Source organism: Chionomys nivalis, chromosome 18 (genome assembly GCF_950005125.1).
Source record: "Chionomys nivalis chromosome 18, mChiNiv1.1, whole genome shotgun sequence".
Lineage (NCBI taxonomy): Eukaryota > Metazoa > Chordata > Mammalia > Rodentia > Cricetidae > Chionomys > Chionomys nivalis.
The window spans coordinates 36682936-36691213 of NC_080103.1; positions in this window are offsets into that span (position 1 = coordinate 36682936).

An 8278-nucleotide genomic window follows, 5' to 3' on the forward strand; every position below is an offset into this window, starting at 1 on the left:
ATCTTCAAATTATATGCATAGAAAAAGTAAAGAATTCTGGGACAATGACATAGACCATGTTTTCAACATAATCATAGAAGAAAACTTTCTCAAATTTAAGGCAACATCTTAGAATGAGAATATAGAAAAAATATTCCAATCAAATGGGAGCAGGAAGCAAACAGGTGTGACTGTCCTAGTATCTGACAAAATAAACTTTGGCAAAAGAAAATTTTCAACTAAAACTATTCTGAAAAGTAAAGCACAATTCATTCCAATGAAGGCAACAATCAACAGCAAGACATTACATTCCAAAAATATGTGTACAAAGCTCTGTTTCTGTCCCACTCAACTTGATAAAAGCCTACTACTGATATTAAATACACAGATTAACATCAATCCACTAATATTAAATGTTTTTAAAACTCAAATTTCTTCCATAAACAAGGCATATGAACAGAGAAACATCAGAATTAAATGAGACCATACATCAAATATTTAATAAATGATAGTTATGGAATTTTCCAACCAAACACCAAATGTTACACACACATATGTATACATGCACACATACAATAATATACATATATAATAATACGTATTTTACATTTATATATCTATAAATCTCTATATGCTACATAGCAGCCCAACTTTTCCAAAATAAACCACATGCTGGAACACAAAATAAATCTTAATATTTTCAGAAAGACTGAAATAATTCAGTGTATCCTATCTGACCATAATGCAATAAAACTTGAAAATGACAGAAAACAAATCTCTACTATACACATCTGATGAAGATAAAACTCATTACTGAAAATATTGTGATAAAAGTGATACAGATATTAGGAATGGATGTAACACAGCTCAGCATTAGTAAAAGCTGTATATGACAAGCACACAAGAAATATTATCCTAAATAAAGAAAATCTTGAAGAAACTATTAAAATAAGGAACAAGACATGTCTATCCATTATCTCAATTACATTTCATGATAGCTTGAAGTACTAGCTGGAGCAATAAGGCAACATAAGAAAATTTAAAGTACACAGATAGGCAAAGAATAAAAATAAAACGTCCTTATTCACAAATGATATGGTATTATACAAAAATATCCCAAAAAATTTCACCAGAAAACTAGAAATTATTATTTCAACAAAATGGCAGAATAGTGCATCAACTTACAAAAGAATCACTATATCATTTTTCTATACTCTAGTAAAAGCCACACAGAGAAAGATATTATAGACACAGTCCTATTCACAACAGCCTCAAAAATAAAATATCTGGGACTAAACTAAAAAGAAGAGATGAAATGCTTCTCTAATAAAAACTTTATATCTCTGAAGAAAAAAATCTAGAGAGACTTCAGAAAATGGAAAGTCATCTAATGCTCATGGATTGGTAGAAATAATATTATGAGAAGTTAATTCTATCTAAACTTATTTATACAGTCAAGGTAATCCAAATCAAAATCCTTATCTCATTCTTCACAGAAATGAAAAAAAAAAAACTTATTCTACAGTTCATTTGGAACCACAAAAGAACCCATAATCCAAAACAACCTTCAGAGTGCACCATTCTGGATTTTTGGACATGTTACAGAGACAAATATAAGAAAATCAATATGATCCTGGGACAAAAACAAACATATAGACCAGTGGAACAAAATCAAAGAGCCAAACGTGTGTGCAAATGACTACAGTCATCTTGTATTTGACAAAGATATCAGAGGCAGATGCTAGAGATGAGATGACATCATCAGCAAATGAGGCTAAGAGAACTGGATGCCCACACATAAAAGAATAAACTAATTCTAAATGAATCAAGGCTTAAATACGAAACCTGAAACTTCTAGAAGAAAACACACATAATACCTTATACAGTATCGATATTGGAAAGGAGATTTGGAATAAGAATCCATTTTCCCAAAAATTAAGGCCAACAGTTAACAAGTGGGCATAAAACATAAAAGTTTCTGCACAGCTAGAAAAATAGTCAACGGAGTAAAGAGGAAGCCCAGATATTCAGAGAGAATCTTTACCAGCTACACATCTGAGAGTAGATTAATATCCAGTAGTTATAAAGAGAGGAAAAATCAATGACTCAAAAAAAAAAAAAAAAGAAAAGAAAAACACCATAAATGATCCATTCAAAACATGAGCTATTGCCGGACGGTGGTGGCGCACGCCTTTAATCCCAGCACTCGGGAGGCAGAGGCAGGCGGATCTCTGTGAGTTCAAGGCCAGCCTGGTTTACAAGAGCTAGTTCCAGGACAGGAACCAAAAACTACAGAGAAACCCTGTCTTGAAAAATCAAAAAAAAAAAAAAAAAAAAAAAAGCAACACATGAGCTATGGATCTGATCAGAGTTCTTCAAAGAAGAAACAGAAGTGGGTAAGATAGCATAAAAATATTCTTCACTCCTTGTCATTAGTGAAATGCAAATTGAAACAACCTTGAGATTTCATCTTATTCAAGTCAGAATGGCTGAGCTCAACAAAACAACCTACCGCAAATGCTAAAGAGGATTTGGGAAATGAGAACTCTCAGTCACTGTTGGTGGCATCAGCATCACCACTTTGGGAATCGGTTTGGAGAGCCCTCAAACAGCTGAAAGGAAATCCACCATAGGACCTACTCTTGGCATACTCCCAAAGGATGCTCAATCATGTTTACTGCTTCTCTATTCACAATACCTAGGAAATAAAAATGTGATATACATAAACACTACAGAATACTATTCAGCTGTAAAAAAAACAAAACAAAACCTAAAGCCTGATGTTTTCAAGTAAATGGATGGAACTAGAAAAGACCATATTGAGTGAGAAAATGACTCTGAAAGACAAACGCCACATGTTTTGTCTCATCTGTGATTCCCTATCTCTGAATCTTCAGATGTCAATGTATGACCTGGAGGAACCACAGAAGCCAGGAAAATCAAAAGGTATCATGAAGCAGGAAGCATTAGAGAGGAGAATATCAGGACACAAGTTATATAAAGGAATAATTGGAGAAAATGGGAGAATTTCAGTTGTGGTTGGGACGGGGAAGTCAATACACAAGCAGAAGAAAGAGGAGGAACACAGTCTCTAAGGGTATTTGAAAATTCCCTTCAGCATCATGCTGTTTCTCACTTAATCAAAGTTATATATTATAATGTAATTTCATGCATATATACACACATTTTATGCATATACATACACATTTAATGAAGTTGAGATATGTGGGCTGAGGAACTTTACCCCAAGAGCCACAAACTATTCTAATAAAAACCCTAGTATCAGGTAGGATAATTCTCCTCTTCAGTTGTTGGTCAGAAGAGTTCACATGATTCCCAAAATAATTCAAGCTGGAGTCATTGCCCTTTATTATTTCCCATAGTTCCAAAATGTGCTATTTCAGCTGCCAAAAGAGGAAAGCTGCCAATAGTTATTATGTTGAGATATGAAGCCTGTGAGACATAACAATGGCAGAGTATTACCAGAATCCACAAAATCAGTGGCGTTCTTACTTTGGTGGTAACTAAGAGCTGTCTAATTGGATATAGGGCCTGCACAACGGAAGGAAAATCCTTCCTCATTTTGGAAGTCTAACCATTTGCTCAGGGTCAGGGGTGGTGTGGTTATGGGAGGGGAACCTATTAATACTTTACTAAACCAGTGTAATTCCTAACTGTATCCTAAATACTTACCCCTATATCAACATGTAATTGTGGTTCCACTGAAGAAGTCTCTATTCTAACAGAAAGATTTCAGTACAGAAAGCCACAGCTGGTCAACAGGCAGAGAAAAGCTGTTCCTAGGATGCCCAGCTGCAATGAATACATCTGCAACACAACTCCTGCACTTAAGGATTGTAAGAAGCAGAGGGCCACGATATCTGTTGTGAGCTTGTGACTCTCAGAAATTACAGAGAAACTTCACCCATGATACATCAACAGCATAGTAATCTAACCAAAACATCAAGAGACACGCTAATGTGGAATGGAGGAATTTCATTGAGCCCCACTCATAGACTAGGAATTCCAGGCAACTAAAATCTTCTGAGGGCACAAGCAGTAATTGTCCCCCAGGGAGGGGCCTCCTAATTGGCTTCCTGGTATGGAGCGTTATGTTAATTAAAAAGAACTAGGAAGATATACACATGAGCAACACTTAATAAGCTCAGCAAATTGCATTTTGATGCATCTTTGATGGTTAAGGATGCTGGACTTAAAAGCATTTCTCAGCCACTTGTATTTAATCTTTTAAGAACTGGGTGTCTAGTTTCTTGCACTAATTTGAAAATTGAGTTGTTTTTCTACTGTCTGATTATTTTGTAGTTCTTCACATTTTCTAGATACTGTCTGTCAGATGTATAGCTGGTAAGGTTTTCTCCTGTTTGTGGGCTGCTTCTTCTTCACTAGAATTAATGGTACCTTTTCTGTACAGAAGCTTTGCAGTTTCATGGGGTCCCATTTATTGTGAGTCTTAAAATTTGCACAGTTTAAAAATATAGTTTCCTGTGCCAATGAGTTATATACGCCAGAAAATGGCTCAGCAGCTTATTAATTGCTTCTCAAAGCATTTTGTAATAAGAATATTTAAAGTCTCATGTTAACTTATTTTCAGTAGCCACCATGTTGAACAACAAGTTTTTGAACTTATTCTTCTCATTTAATTGAAATGTTACATCTTTTCAACAGCGTCTGTCTAATTGCCCCTCTCCCCTCGGCATCCTTTTTCCTGTTTATGAGTTTGGTTTTTCTTAGAGCTCCCATATGAGTGGGATTATGCAGTATTTGTCTTTTCGTGGGTAGGTGGCTTCACTTAATATAACCATTTCAAGACTTAGTAATATCAGTCATTACATCCTCACCCCATTACAAACGCCTATTTCTACCAAGACAAAATGTGTATTAGTTTTATTAGGAAATTAAAACTTTTAAATACCCTTCATTTATTTGTTCTGTGCGCCCCAAATAAAGATAAAGAAATATAATCTGATTATCAGAGGAGAGAGAGCCCAGCCTGCTATAAAAGGACCATCTGTGGCAAGAGCTGGTGCTCCTTCCACAGTCTCAGCATTGGTAACTCTAGAATAGTGAAGAAATGGTGAATACTCTTCAAAGTACCTGGCTGGTTTTTGTAAACCTTTGACACAACTAGATTCATCTGAGAAAAGAAAGCCTCAGTTGAGAAACTGCCTCTATCAGATTGGGTTTGGCTCATATCTCCGGGACATTTTCTTAATGGCTAATTGATGTAGGATGGTTAAGCCCAGTGTTGGCAGAAGCTTCCCGAGGCAGATGGACCTGGGCTGTGTGAGAAATCCGGAGAGCAGGAAGAGGAAGGAAGCCAACAAGCAGCATTCCTCTGTGGCTTGTGCTTTAGTTCCTGTATCCAGGATCCAGCCTTGAGCTCTATCCCTGGCTTCCCTGGATGATGGACTATTAGCAGTAAGGGTAAAGAACCACTTTCCACCCGATGCCACCTTTGCTCATGATGTTTATCACAGCAACAGGAAAGCAAACAAGAACAGTCCCTATGTTAAACCCATCCTTATGTGTTCTGATACCACTGTGTGTTCTCTCTGCCACTCTACTTTGAAATGCCATTACCTCACTTAGGAAATACCTGTCCACCACTCCATTGAGCAAACCCTACCCACTGCATTGTCAAATCTGAATTCTTTGCAACTTCATCTATGGGTTACAAATCATCCTAGTAAAAGTTTCAATAAGTTATTTTGTAGATGTTAGCAAACTGATTCTAAAGTTCCTTATCAGAGGTAGGAGGATCAAATAACCAACATGATTTCAAAGTAAAACAAACTTGGAGGCAGATTACTGACACAATAAAGTGTCAAGAAAGTACAAATAAAATCAGACTACCACTAGGTACCACGGTATACTTATTAGGATAGCAAAAATCTGAGTCAGATTAAACACTGGGGAGGATGTGACTTTGTAGGAACTACTGTTCAGGGATTATAAACTATCAAAGCCACTTTTGAAGTTCGTATGGCAATTTCACACACACGAACACATACAATGTAGTCACAACATTGTATTACTTGATAATTGAACAAAGGAGGGGAAAACATATATCTGCACAAATCTTGCACAGTTTTGAAAAACTGTTTTACCTAGAAACATACCCAACACCCAGGTAACCAAGATGTCCCTTTTTCATGAATTTGTTTAACACAATCGAAGCCTTAACATTGATATTAAACCTGGAAAAAAATCTTTGAACCCTGTCAGAACCCAACACCTTTGGATTTTAAAAATCATTCCTTCCCCCAAACACTTGAGCAACGCTGCACATGATCCTCACCTCCCAAATTTAAACCCTTATACAGTTCGTAGCTGCTGGCCCCAACTCGAGCCAACACTCAGTACCAAAGTCAGACAGCATTCCTCATTTTCTGAATGTTTTCTTTAAATGAGTCAGTCCAGAGCCTCCTGAGAAAGAATAAGAGACACTCTCCACAGACTGCAATTAAGGAACAGCCACCCCCACGTCCTCTCCATCTTCATGACTGGCTCCACGTGGCCTCAAGTCTTCCTTCTGCTAGGTACAGACTGTAACCCGTCTGAAGTGTGGAAGCAACACAGTTCCTCTGTGTCATGGACATTGGTTTCCTTTCCTCATACTGTCCCGCCTGACTGACATACTGGAATGCAGGCTTCACCCATTTCCAGCTATGCCTCCAGAATAGCTATTGTAACCAGTGCTCACCCACTTTCAATAGGAAAAACCCAAACGTAAAGTTAAAGTAGCAAACACATTAGACCCTCCATCCACAAGAGATATAATGTCAGAATCAACTGACCGTGCTTTGGCAAACAGTTCTAAATGACCAAAATAGGAAAAAACAGAAGCCTTCTGAGAAGACACTTACAGAGACAATTATAGGGCAAATACACAGTTTAGCACAAAACAAGGTATCACATGAAGAGAAAAAACATGTGCTGATTGCCTGGGAAGAAAACAGAGCAGCAAGTTCGGTTACTCATTCAGAGCATGGAAAAAAACCCTCATCTGCACAAGGAAATTTAGGATGCTGCACCCACAGCTGGAGAGATGGCTCATTGGTCAGAAGCACATCCTGTTCCTGAAGAGGTCTTGTTATGTTTCCAACACCCATACTGGGCAACTCTGCTCATAACCTACTGTAACTCCAGCACTCTCTTCTGCACATGCATATACAAACCCACACTCAGACATTAAACACATAATTAAAAAATAAAACAGAGATGTTGAAATAAAAGAGAGCAGCACACACATCAGGGGTGAGATGGGTGTGCAAAGCAAAACTGAGAATGTACTAAGCTTTTAACCCTGGTGGATCTTTAGTCTCAGCACCATCACAAAAGTTGGATTGAAGTAGGATTATAGGGAATGTGTCTTTACCTTGAAGGCACTACCCTGCGTGGAGCCAGTCTGCAAATACTGGGAAGAGATTTGCTTTCACTTCTCAAAATAATAATAATAATAATAATAATAATAATAATAATAATAATAATAATAAAACATGTTTACTGAATTGTCTGAAATGCCAAATATCTGTAACCCTTAGCATTTTGGTAATGAAGAAAAGAGAATTTAGAGTTTAAGACCAGCCTGACCTACATATTGAATCTGTATCCCAAAACAAAGCATGAGAAGAATATCTTGCTTTCTCTCTTCATCTTTTTCTCCTTGCTCTCTCTTTTCTGTTCTGAATTAGAATAGGAATCCAGACTTCCAGGAAAGTCTCTGGGGAAAACACTAGTTGATGACCACCCAAAGACTAAAGTACCTAGAGACTATACACACACACACACACACACAAAAAAAAAAAACCGCAAACTTTACCAAGATAGGTTAAAAACATGACATAATAGTCAACTACAAAACACAATGAATAAAAATGCTGAGGAGAATAAACAGTAATTCCAATCCTGCTCAATTTAATAGCCAATATTAATTTTTCAAAAGTAACAAGAAATGCACTGGATATACTAAGTGGGGAGGGGGTATAGCTGTGTAAATGAACGACAGACGGAAATTATAATAAAATATTCAGCTTTAATTAGGGAAAGACTCACAGAACCGAAGTTCCAGCGGAGAACAAGAAAGCAGAAGGGGAGACTGGGAGCACGCCTGCAATCTTTATAAGTAAAAAATATCCTTGGGGGACCCCGCCCTCGCTAGTAAGGTGATTGACTGGGTCTCCCTTACATCTCCCCTTTTTGTCTAAATAAGATAGAGCCAAACCAAATACAACTATATACAATAGGAACAAATAATAAATATACTAAATGTTTTATT